The 12,946-nt window shown below is 42.6% G+C and overlaps 1 protein-coding gene and 1 long non-coding RNA gene across 11 annotated transcripts in view; one reads left to right on the forward strand and one right to left on the reverse strand.

Annotated features, from left to right (window-relative positions):
• The window catches only part of LOC136334432 (general transcription factor II-I repeat domain-containing protein 2), a 63,881-nt gene extending 60,650 nt beyond the window's left edge, over positions 1–3,231 (reverse strand). For all 9 annotated transcript variants that reach the window (XM_066274621.1, XM_066274620.1, XM_066274617.1 and 6 more), the window contains exon 1: positions 3,102–3,231. The gene's annotated coding sequence lies outside the window, so the exon portion shown is untranslated. The remainder of the gene's footprint in view (positions 1–3,101) is intronic.
• Positions 3,023–12,434, forward strand: LOC136334434 (uncharacterized). Of its 2 annotated transcripts, XR_010731154.1 has the most exons (4): positions 3,038–3,162; positions 3,918–3,975; positions 11,405–11,501; positions 12,047–12,434. It is a non-coding gene; the product is annotated as an uncharacterized lncRNA (long non-coding RNA). The 2 variants fall into 2 exon arrangements; XR_010731155.1 differs by lacking the exon at positions 3,918–3,975 and having other exon boundaries at positions 3,023–3,162.
• The last annotated feature ends 512 nt before the right edge of the window (positions 12,435–12,946 follow it).

A 12,946-nucleotide genomic window follows, 5' to 3' on the forward strand; every position in this document is an offset into this window, starting at 1 on the left:
TGAGTTGATGCTTCTCATCTCTCTCCTTTTCTGTCTGTCTTTGTCTCTCTTTCTCTTGCTTAAAAAAATAATAAATTTCAAAACAATAAAGTATTCTATTCTGGAATGATCAAGGAGTATGGAAGAGAAATAGAAATAACATGTATTTCCAATAAAATTTAAATGATTAACTAATAGTCAAGAACTTTACCTTAGCCAAATAAATTAATGAAATTTTAAAAAGCAGCAACCAAAAATGTTTTGACCACTAGCTATGTGAAAATTCCTGCTGGGAGAAAGGAAACAAAGGTGAATAAAATACACTTCCTGCGCTCCCGAGTGAGGCAGACCTGCATAGACATGGTATAATGGCAGGTAATAAAGGCAAAATGAAAGCCAGACACCCTTGGCCCTGGCTGGTTGGCTTCGTGGTAGAGCATCAGCCCAGTGTGTGGTCGTCTCAGGTTCAATTACCAGTCAGGGCACACAGGAGAAACACCCATCTGCTTCTCCACCCCTCTCTCTCTCCCTTCTCTCTCTCTCTCTTCCTCTCCTGCAGCCATGGCTCAATTGGAGCGAGTTGGTCCCAGGTGCTGAGGATGGCTCCATGTCCTCCACCTTAGGCGCTAAGAATGGCTCTATGGCCTCTGCTTTAGACGCTAAGCAGAACTTGGTTGCTAAGCAACAGAGCAATGTCCTAGATGGACAAAGCATCCCCCCTAGTGGGCTTGTCATGTGGATCCCGGTTGGGAAGCATGTGGGAGTCTGTCTCTACCTCCCCTCCTCTCACTGAATAAAAAAAATAAAAAAGAAAGCCAGACACCCTTAAATGATCCAGGGCGTGTGGGAACACAAAATCAACAACGGGAGGGATGAGAGAATGAAGGCACTTGAGCCTGATCTGCAGCCTGAAAGGGCTGAAGAAACGGTCCAGGCTGAAGGTGTGAGCAAAGATGGGGAGCTCTGGGCAGCAAACTTCAATGGCTAAACAACAGGCAAGCAGTAGAAGCAATTAATGAACAAATAACTCAAGTGCTGCAACTAGGGGTTGCTGCTTCTCATCTCTCTCCCTTCCTCTCTCTCTCTCTAAAAAAAAAAAAAAAAAAAAAAAAGAAGGAAAATAAAATAAAGAAAAGGCGACTTACTCCAAATCGCTACTGCAGATTAATACCTGCTGCAGCTGGCACCAAGCACTGTATCCGCTAAAGGCGAGGCGGCCAAGCACACTGATCAAGCCTTCCTCTCAAAGTGGAAGAAAAGAGGGATAAAAGGCTACTTAATTCTTCAGTTACAGCTCCGAGCAATACCCAATCATACATTGCTCACATAAATTAGGTTATCAGGGAATATGTAGATACTCCAATACTTTCAGCCTTTTGTATAGTGCATTTTCACCAATGAAATAAAAGTTGGTTTTGCATCTCATTTGCATAATCAAACAACTTTCTTTGACTTGTTTGCTTTTCTGTGTGTGTGTGTGTGTGTGTGTGTGTGTGTGTGTGTGTGTGGCAGAGACAGAGAGAGACATAGAGAGGAATAGATAGGGACAGACAGACAGGAAAGGAGAGAGATGAGAATCATCAATTCTTCGTTGCGGTTTAGTTGTTCATTGATTGCTTTCTCATATGTGCCTTGACCGTGGGCCTTCAGCAGACCGAGTAACCCCTTGCTAGAGCCAGCGGCCTTGGGTCTAAGCTGGTGAGCTTTTGCTCAAACCAGATGAGCTCGCGCTCAAGCTGGCGACCTCCGGGTCTTAAACCTGGGTCCTCTGCATCCCAGTCCGATGCTCTATCCACTGCGCCACCGCCTAGTCAGGCTTGTTTGCTTTTCTGATGTTTTTGTTTTTAAAAAAAAAAATGCTTCCTTTTTTAATTGCTTCATATTCACATTGAAATATCCCCTAATTTTTGTGAGCAGTACATATCTAGAGATCTCTTTTCTTCTAATCTAAACTGTAAACAATTTCTCCCTTAAAACAACAATGCTTGGCCCAATAACTCCATTTCCCTGGTATACACCCAAGAGTTGAAAACATGCACACAAAGACGCGTACACCAATGCTCATAGCAGCGTTTACGGACAATAGACAAAAAGTGGAAACAACCCAAATGCCGTGAATTGAAAATGAAAATGTGGTATAACCGTACAATGATTATTCAACCATAAAAAAGAATGGAAGATACCAGACCCAAATGGCTCTTTAGTTCACCTACAGGAAATGTCCAGAATAGGCAGAGCCATGGAGGCACAAAGTATACTAGTGGTTGATAAAGGCTGGGATGGAAAACGGGGAATACTGCCTGATGCAACTGGGGTTTCTTTTTGGGTGATGAAAATGTTCTGGAATTAGATATTGGTGATGGTTGCAAAACTGAATAAACTAAAAACCAACGAATCATGAACTTTTAAAGGGCGAATTTTATGGCATATCTCAATAAATCTGCTATTAAACAGCAAAGCTTGGGTTTGAAGTGTGGATAATACAGCCCTGTGCCACTTTCTCCCACTTTATCTCCAAGTCAAACGCGATAGACTGCAGTCCTGAGCCAGAGACTCTGAGGAACTCTGGGTTAATTTTCTGCAGCAGGCCGCTGGAGACCGCCCCACTGACCACACCCACGGCAAAACCCACCCCGTGGGCCAATCGGTAACGCGCAACGTGAAGGACAAAGTCGGGGCGCCTTCGCCGTGGAATCGGGCGCAGTTACCAGGCAACATAGGATGCCCCGCCCCTCGCCTAACCAATCAGGCACGTACCTACGCAGACGAGAGCCCCGCATACGTCAGATGGGGCGTGATCTCAGGCACACTGGACCTCAGAGAACCCAGGGCCTGTAGCATCCTCCCCACGCCCCGTCCAGCCAATCAGAAGAGAGGAGGGTGCGCGTTCTGTGCGTGCAACCGTTGCTCCCACGGCAGGGCTTCCTCGCCCCACCCCCACTCCTCGGGCCCTGCCCGCGAGCAACGGGGTTTGGGGGCCGGTAGGCCGGCGGGGAAGGGGGCGCTACCCTCCTGGCGCCTGGGCGGGCGGCCTCCCAAGTCTCCCCTTCATCAGACCCGCGGGAGGAAAAAGTTCCAAGAAAAGCACCCGCTCTTAATGGCGGCGGGGACGGGGTACGCACCTGAGGTACCCAGCAGCGGGTAGCGGCCGGTGGGCCGCGGGGTCCGAGGGCTAGGCCACCGGTGAGTGGCCAGAGGCCGAGGGTAGCAGCCGGGATGGCGAAGAGGTGGGGGCGCGGCGTGTGGGCGGCGGTCGAGGGCCTGCTCCCCACTATCCCTCCTTTTTCGCTTTCTCCCCCCCCCCTTTTTTTTTTTGGCTTCCTGGAAGGCAGCCTCAACTCGTGTGTCCGCAGCGCCCCAAGTGGGAGCTGCCGTTTCCGGTGCTGTCGAATCCAGTTCAGCTGCCACCGAGTTTGTTTGTGGTCCTGTGGAGATGAAGGCCTGACATGTCCATCCATCTCCAGCCTTTGATGAGTGGCTGGCACGCGTCTGGTCTCATCCCTAGACCCAGCCCCCAAACATGGGCTTGCTTTCTTGCTATTTTTAAATGTACTTTAGCATGATGGCAGTGTGCAGCTTAAAAGGGGGTGAGATCACAACTCTGTGAATGGTGAAGCTGCCTTAAATTATCCAGTTATTTGTTATAAAATGTAACAGGGTGTCCTGATCTTTCCACCGGGTCAGGGACAGTAGCCAGCCAATCCAGCTGTCCATCAATTGGTGATGGCTCTTTAGCAGATAGTCAAATATTACAATAGTGGTATTTAATCCAATTAAGTTACAGTTACATATTTATTTTAAATATGCCAAAAGGAGAATTGGATAATAAACTGTTTAACCATTGCTCAGCTTTAAGATACTATGCCTTATATTTTAAAGAAATATTTCAGACATAATTAAAAGCAATGGTCTCATTCCTTTTTCCTTTCCTTGACCAGAGGTAACTGCTGTCCTGAAGTGAATATATTCTAATACATTATTTTCTTTTGCAGACAGGTGAGTGTCCCAAATATGCTGACATTTTAAAAGTGGCTATCAGTAATATGTTTTCTAGCCCTGGCCGCAAGGCTTGGCTGGTTGGAGTGTCATCCCCCTATGCCAAGGTTGCAGGTGTTATCCCTGGTCAGGGCACATACAAGAAGCTAGAAGCTACCAATAAGTGCACAACCAAGTGAAACAAACCAATGCTTCTATCCCTTAGAAAACTTTTTTTTTTTTTTTGTATTTTTCTGAAGCTGGAAACGGGGAGAGACAGTCAGACAGACTCCCGCATGCGCCCGACCGGGATCCACCCGGCACACCCACCAGGGGCAACGCTCTGCCCACTAGGGGCAATGCTCTGCCCATCCTGGGTGTCGCTATGTTGCGACCAGAGCCACTCTAGCGCCTGAGGCAGAGGCCACAGAGCCATCCCTAGCGTCCCGGCCATCTTTTGCTCCAATGGAGCCTCGGCTGCGGGAGGGGAAGAGAGAGACAGAGAGGAAGGAGAGGGGGAGGGGTGGAGAAGCAGATGGGCGCTTCTCCTGTGTGCCCTGGCCGGGAATTGAACCCAGGACTTCTGCACGCCAGGCCGATGCTCCACCACCGAAACAACCGGCCAGGGCCATTTTTTTTTTTTTTTTTAAATACTCTTCCTTGCAGTTGGCTGGTTTTTTAAAAAATCTGGACTTTCAAAGTAAAGATAATTTAACAATTAGTTGAGAAAGTACCTGCCTTTTTACATCATTTTAAAAAGAAACGTTTGAAAATATTTCTGTTACAGTTTCTGCTTGTTCAGTAGAGATGTTCTATAAAGTCATAGCAAATGCTGACTTAGCAAGATTGAACCACTGCTCCCAGGGAAAATACAAGGTTAAGTTTTTGCCAGACTCTGGACATTACATTTTTGTGACTCCATCAATACATAACCTTGTCTTATGTGTGTTTCTGTTTAAAGATAACTTATTTATATTATTGATGCACTAGAATTCATAGAAAGCCAAAAGCATGATAACTCATGCCTAAAGCAGCTTATCTACCAAGTACACTGCTCACAAAAATTAGGGGATCAGGGAACGTGCAGATACTCCAGTACTTTCAGCCCTTTGTATAGTGCATTTTCACCAATGAAATAAAAGTTGACCTTATGACCCAGCAATCCCTCTACTGGGTATATACCCCAAAACCTCAGAAACATTGATACGTGAAGACACATGTAGCCCCATGTTCATTGCAGCACTGTTCACAGTGGCCAAGACATGGAAACAACCAAAAAGCCCTTCAATAGAAGACTGGATAAAGAAGATGTGGCACATATACACTATGGAATACTACTCAGCCATAAGAAATGATGACATCAGATCATTTACAGCAAAATGGTGGGATCTTGATAACATTATAAGGAGTGAAATAAGCAAATCAGAAAAAAACAAGAACTACATGATTCCATACATTGGTGGAACATAAAAATGAGACTAAGAGACATGGACAAGAGTGTGGTGGTTACCAAGGGTGGGGGGGGAGGGAGGACATGGGAGGGAGGGAGGGAGAGAGGGGGAGGGGGAGGGGCACAGAGAACTAGATAGAGGGTGACGGAGGACAATCTGACTTTGGGCGAGGGGTTTGCAACATAATTTGATGACAAAATAACCTAGACATGTTTTCTTTGAATATATGTACCCTGATTTATTAATGTCATCCCATTACCATTAATAAAAATTTATTAAAAAAAAAAAAAAAGGAAAAAAAAAAAAAGTTGAGATGAGAATGTAGCAAAAAAAAAAAAAAAGAAATAAAAGTTGGTTTTGCATCTTATTTGCATACTTGAGCAACTTTCTTTGACTTGTTTTTCTGATGTTCTTGTTTAATAAAAAAAATGCTTCTTTTTATTGCTTCATATTCATTTTGAAATACCCCCTAATTTTTGTGAGCAGATTTTCTACATGTGGCCTATTACAACCTTCTTGTGCTTAGGAATATAAATACTAAACACTCCAGCACTACACTTATTTTTTTAGATTTTAATTATTTGTGAGTGAGAGAGAAAGGGAGGAGAAGAGGGGAGCACCAGCTCTTTTTTTTTTTTTACAGAGACAGTCAGAGAAAGAGAGAGGTAGGGACAGACAGGAACGGAGAGATGAGAAGCATCAATCATCAGTTTTTTGTTGTGGCACCTTAGTTATTCATTGATTGCTTTCTCATATGTGCCTTGACTATGGGGCTACAGCAGACCAAGTAACCCCTTGCTCAAGCCAGTGACCTTGGGCCCAAGCTGGTGGGCTTTTGCTCAAACTAGATGAGCCCGCGCTCAAGCTGGCGACCTCGGGGTCTCAAACCTGGGTCCTCTGCATCCCAGTCCGAGGCTCTATCCACTGTGCCACCGCCTAGTCAGGCAGCACCAGCTCTTAGTAGTTGCTTCCTGTGTGTGCTTTGACCAGGAAAGCCCAGGAATTCGAACCAGCAACCTCAGCATTCCAGGTTGATGCTTTATCCACTGTACCACCACAAGACCAGCACTACATTTGAGGAGCATTTTAAACAGCAAAAAAAAAAAAAAAGGCATAAAAGTGAAAAACATAGCTTAAAACAGATCAGTGCAGCCTGACCAGGCGGTGACGCAGTAGATAGTGTCGGACTGGGGTGCAGAGGACCCAAGTTCGAGACCCCGAGGTTGCCAGCTTGAGCGCGGGCTCATCTGGTTTGAGCAAAGCTCACCAGCTTGGACCCAAGGTCACTGGCTTGAGCAAGGGGTTACTTGGTCTGCTGAAGGCCCACAGTCAAGGCACATATATGAGAAAGCAATCAATGAACAACTAAGATGTTGCAACGAAAAACTAATGATTGATGCTTCTCATCTCCATTCCTGTCTGTCTGTCCCTATCTCTCTCTCTCTCTCTGAAAATAAATAAACAAACAAAAAACCAGACCAGTGCAATAGCTGAAGTAAGAAAGTTGCTTTGTTCTACTTCAGTTAAGAATGAATGTGGCATGCAACTCAATTTTTTGCCTCTGCACATGTCAGCAAAAGGCTGGTATAAAATGTCTCTCAGCTGCAGTAAATTCAGATGAAGAGGTGTTCAAAAAATGAAGACTAGCCTGACCAGGCAGTGGCACAGTGGATAGAGTGTTGACCTAGGATGCTGAGGACCCAGGTTTGGAATCCAGAGGTCATCAGCTTGAGCACAGGCTCATCCAGCATAAGCGCAGGACCCTCAGATTGAGGGCGGGGTTGTGGGTTTGAGCTTGGGATAATAGACATGACCACATGGTCGCTAACTTGAGCCCAAAGGTCAAGGTTGCTGGCTTCAGCAAGGGGTTACTGGCTTGGCTGAAGCTCCTTGGTCAAGGCATGTTTGAGAAGGTAATCAATGAACAACTAAAGTGCTGCAACAAGGCCCTGGCCAGTTGGCTCAGTGGTTGAGCGTTGACCTGGCGTGCAGGAGTCTCAGGTTCAGTTCCCGACCAGGGCACACAGGAGAAGCGCCCATCTGCTTCTCCACCCCTCCCCGTCTCCTTCCTCTCTGTCTCTCTCTTCCCCTCCCACAGCCAAGGCTCCATTGGAGCAAAGTTGGCCCGGGCACTGAGGATGGCTTCATGGCCTCTGCCTCAGGCACTAGAATGGCTCTGGTTGCAACAGAGCAACGCCCCAGATGGGCAGAGCATTGCCCCTGGTGGGCATGCCGGGTGGATCAGGCGCATGCGGGAGTCTGTCTGACTGCCTCCCCGTTTCCAATTTCAGAAAAATACAAAAAATAAAGTACTGCAACAAGTTGATGCTTCTCATCTCTCTCCCTTCCTGTCTCTGTGTCCCTGCCTGACTCACTCTCTCTCTCTCTTTCTCTATATCTCACTAAAAAAAAAAAAAAAGAAAGAAAAGAAAAGAGCTTTATATAACTGTTCTTGTGGAGTGAGTCTCTCCTCCTGACTCACCCTTTTTTGTTTGTGCAGTTGGTGCTTAAAAAGGCCATACCTATACATTTGGATGAATTTTTCAAGCTCTTGAGGCCCCCAAGAATGTCCCAAGGTTTATATTTTACTTTCAGGACAGTCCTTTTAAAGCCTTTTCTTCCTCTCCTTTACTCACCTTTGTTCACTTTCTCAGTTCCTTCTCTTTTTGTTTCTTCCCTCTACAAAAACTTTCTATGACTCCTGCAGGAATAACCAGGTTTTAGAACAATGTCGGTCAAATACGTTTGTCAATATGATATATATGTTTGCTCGCTTATAGTTTGCATTGGGTGTGGAGAACGGTGTAAGTTGGCAAAGTCATTAAGCCTAAGACTTAGTTTTAAGACTAAGCCTTTACCACCCTTTTAATACTAAGATCTTTTCAAAACAGCTTTTCCCCACACCCTGACTATTGCATGATGTGGGGTGGTGCACTCTTATAAGGAATCCCATTTATGCCTCAGATAAGTGACTTTGTATCAGAGACTTCCTTATTTGTATATTGGCTTAAAGGTTTTGATTTCTACACTATAAAATGAGACAAACCAGGGGCTTTCTTTCTCAGTTCCTGAAATTAGCATTGCATAGGAGAAGCAGCCAAGATGGCAGAGTGCTGAAGGAGAAGCCAGTTGGGCAGAGAGAAGGAGATGGGGAACAGAGGTGAATAAGGCTGGTGAGGTAGAAACCTTTGATTCTAGGAATACTCAGATAAGTCAGTGGCTTTGGGAGCCCTGAATGGAAAGGGAAGTGTTTTCCCACTGTGTGTATTTCTCGCCCGCCGAGTGCAAGCTAGGATTAAAGCTAATGGCCCACCAGTTCTTGGCTCCATTGTTTCATTACCGTCTGTCCAAATCAAATGCGAACTTGCATGGGCCAGGTGGCTGTGATGGTGGCCATGGCTACTGGCTTTACAAACAACTTACTTTTTTCCTTTCAAAAGTACCTCCATACTTTATATCTTTTATCACTAAAACCATACAGTTTCTTTCCAATTAATCAGAATTCTCAGTTTCCAAAAACCTTAACTTTCAGTGAGGACTAAGTAATTAGCATCTTTAGATTGATACTTTTTTTTTTTAAAGATTTTATTTATTGATTTTACAGAGAGAGGAGGGGTGACAAGTAGTTGCTTCATTCTAGCTGTTCACTGCTTCCTTGTTGTACGTGCCTCGACCGGGCAAGCCCAGGGTTCCAAACCGGCAACCTCAGCATTCCAGGTCGGTGTTTTACCCACTGCACCACCACAGGCCAGGCCAGATTGATACTTTTATGAACATATTTCATGACCTTTATAAACAGGTTCTTTCATTGGCAAACATATTCTCAAATGGTATAACAGATAACAGGAACCTTTTGTCCAAAACATTCAAGATAATCAGAAAAATTCAGGATCTAGTCTAGGTTCTGATATTTATAACTGTGTTAGTGGATTTTACTGAAATATAATTTTTCTCCCTAAAATTACCCTTCATTTCTTTTGTTTTATTTATTTTTGTTGTTTTTACAGCGACAGAGAGAGAGAGGGATAGATAGGGACAGACAGACAGGAACGGAGAGAGATGAGAAGCATCAATCATTAGTTTTTTGTTGCAACACCTTAGTTGTTCATTAATTGCTTTCTCATATGTGCCTTGACCGCGGGCCCTAGCAGACCAAGTAACCCCTTGCTCGAGCCAGCGACCTCGGGTCCAAGCTGGTGAGCCTTGCTCAAACCAGATGAGCCCGCGCTCAAGCTGGTGACCTAGGGGTCTCGAACCTGGGTCCTCTGCATCCCAGTCCGACACTCTACTGCGCCACTGCCTGGTCAGGCCGGGTTTTTTTTCTTTTAAGAATTAAGATTATCCTAGTTACAGTATTAAGTCCAGTCTTAACTTGGCCTGGTAATTTACATAAGCACAACAGAATAGCAATTGATCATATTGGCTTTTTACAATCTGCTTTGCTGGAACTTTATAAGGAATTTTCAGGTTGAGTTTTAATTAGCACCTCACGGCACACACAAAAGCCAAGCTACAGAGTTGCCATTAGGCTCTGTCTGCAATCTTTCTGGAAGTGTCCTTTGCTGCAATTAAAACATGTCTGTGGTTGTAATGCGGCAACCAAGACTTGGGCCTTGTGTATTTCTGTTTCTACATTTTTACATGTTCTAATCATATCTGCTATATTAGGGTACTGCCCTGAAGAGGGTCTAAGGCCTTTTGGCAATCAACATTTGTGTTCTCATAAGTCAATTAGAGAATCAGCACCTTTGCAGTTTGTTATCTATCTGCCTGTTTTGAGATGACAGTTTGCAGGTGATTAATGAAATCAATATAGGGTTTGTTAGGTCTCTGATGGATGCTTGCAAAAGAGCCTATAGGGGGCCTTGGTACCTGGAATCTGAACCCATGCCTTAGAAACCACTGTAAAAACCTGAGAAAAAGTGGTTGGTTCATGCAGACCTGATCTTAGGGAGTGTCATAAGTCCTGGCTCCTGTAAGCATATCAACACCAACGGAAACTCCCACATAAAGATTCTCTACAGCAAAAAGCAATAAAATAAGAAAAGGAAAAAAAAAAAGATTCTCTACAGCTTGTGTCTGAGCTGCATCCTGGCATTCTTGTAGCTAGACCCTGTGTGGAGTAGTGGTGGCTACTGCTTTCACTAACCCCTTCCCCAGTCTCATGGAGTCATCTCATATCCTGTGCCAGTTGCCTCAAAACCTTTCTATATAGAAAATTACAGGCCCAGATGACTTCACTATGGATTTTTACCAAACATTTAAGGTGAAAAGAAATCTTCCCAAAAGTTGAAGGGAAGAAGATACTTTCTAACTTACTCTATGATGCCAGCATTGCTATGGTATCTAGACAAAGACATTACAAGCAAAGTAAAGCAAAGACCAGTATCCCTCATGAACATAAAAAGTCTCAGAGCCCTGGCTGGATATCTTGGTTGATTAGAGTGTCACTCTGAAGCACAGAGGTTGCCGGTAAACCCCTGGTCAGGGCAGATACAGGAACAGACCAATATTCCTATCTCTCTAAAATCAATAAGTAAAAAAAATTTAAAAAGTCTCAAGGTTTATTTAAAAATTGTTAAAATGATCAACTTTGTTATGTATGTTTTACCATAATAAAAATTTTTTACAGGTGAAAATCCTCCCATTATATGATATAGATAGGCATTTCACTATTTACCTAAGCTAAATAAAATATATGTCAACACAAAGACTTGCACATGAATGTTTACAGCAACTTTATTCATTATATCTGATGCAGGAAGTAAGCTGAATGCCAGTCAACAGGGGATCAATAAATTATGATATGCCCATATGATGGAGCAGTACTCAGCATAAAAAAGAATGAATTTTGTGTATATGCATAAACATGGATTAATTTCCAAAATCATTATTCTAAGTCAAAGGAGCTAGACATAATAGAGTTCATATTTTATGATTATATATACATTTTATATATGCAAACTATTTCATAATGATGGAAAATATCATTTTTTTAGTACCAATGGTGGAAAAGGGATTGACTACAAAGGACATAAGGATGCTTTGCAATGGATGAAATTATGCCGTATCTCAATTGTGGTGATGCTCAAACAGGTGAATACATTACATATCTTCAAAATTTATTAAACTTGTACAGTTTAAATGAGTGCAGTTTAGCTCTGGTCTGATAGCTTGATTGGTTAGCGCATCGGTCCAAAGTGCAGAGGTTGCCAGTTCAATCCCCAGTCAAGGCACATACAAGAATGGATCAATGGTCCTGTCTCTCCCTTCCTCTCTGGCTAAAATCAGTAAATAAAAACAAATAAATGAGTGCAACTTATTAAACATAATTTATACCTCCACATTGATTAAGAAAGTCAGCCATTCTCATTTCTGTATCATGAAATGTTAAAACTACTTTAAGCACATGCAGGCACATTGTTCTTGTTTAAATTATCTGACCACTGCTATTTTCCAACCATAACAATTTTTAATATGAGCAAATGTTTTAACAAACAAAACAAGACATTTGTTTAAAAATCATTATTTACTCTTCATTATTTACTCTTCATGATTTAGCTAATTACTTTGTATATTTTATAAACTATAATAATGTGTGTAAGTAATTTGTATCTTTTTATGGTCACATATTCCCATAGGGATGTGTAATCAAAATAATTTGGAGACTACTACCCTAAAATGTTGGAAAATCCTGTTTTCAGAAAATTGACAAGAAGACTACAAGCAAAGGTTTGAAACTATTCAAGATGATCGAAACCAATAGTAATATTAGAGTATACCACATTTATGTGATATAAGAAGACTCAAGATTATAAAATGTCATTTTTCTCCTAGTTAATTCCTCTCAATTAACTCATGAATTGAATGCCATTCCAATAAAAACCCCAGAGGGATTTTTTAATGCAACTTGACAAGATGATTTTAAAATTTATATGAAAGTCAATGTTATGAATAGCAAAGACAATGTTGTAAAAGAACAATGAGAAACTTGAGTGAATAAAAATCAGAACATACTATGAAGCTGTAGCAGTTGAAACCTTGTCATATTGATTCAAGAATAAATTGATAGAAACAGTTTCCAGAAATTGACAGTTTCCAGAATAAATATGAAAATTTATTATATGTTATAAATGGCATTTCAAAACCAGATAAATTCTGTTAATAGCCATTAAATTAAATTATTTTTGGAGAACCAAATATCTGTTTAAAGAAAATATTGATAAATATATAATCTGGTCTTATTCCACTCATAAAATTCAACTCCAAATCTAAATATAAAAACTAAAAGCATTAGTTTAAATATTTTACAACTATTATAGAATATATCTTGGATAATACACAGTCTTTCTAAAGACAGAGCAAAAGCTCTAATGGATAAAATAAAACTGACGGCCTGACCTGTGGTGGCGCAGTGGATAAAGTGTCGACCTGGAAATGCTGAGGTCGCCGGTTTGAAACCCTGGGCCTGCCTGGTCAAGGCACATATGGGAGTTGATGCTTCCAGCTCCTCCCCCCTGTTCTCTCTCTCTCTCTCTCTC

The sequence above is a fragment of the Saccopteryx bilineata genome, chromosome 4 (assembly GCF_036850765.1).
Source record: "Saccopteryx bilineata isolate mSacBil1 chromosome 4, mSacBil1_pri_phased_curated, whole genome shotgun sequence".
NCBI lineage: Eukaryota > Metazoa > Chordata > Mammalia > Chiroptera > Emballonuridae > Saccopteryx > Saccopteryx bilineata.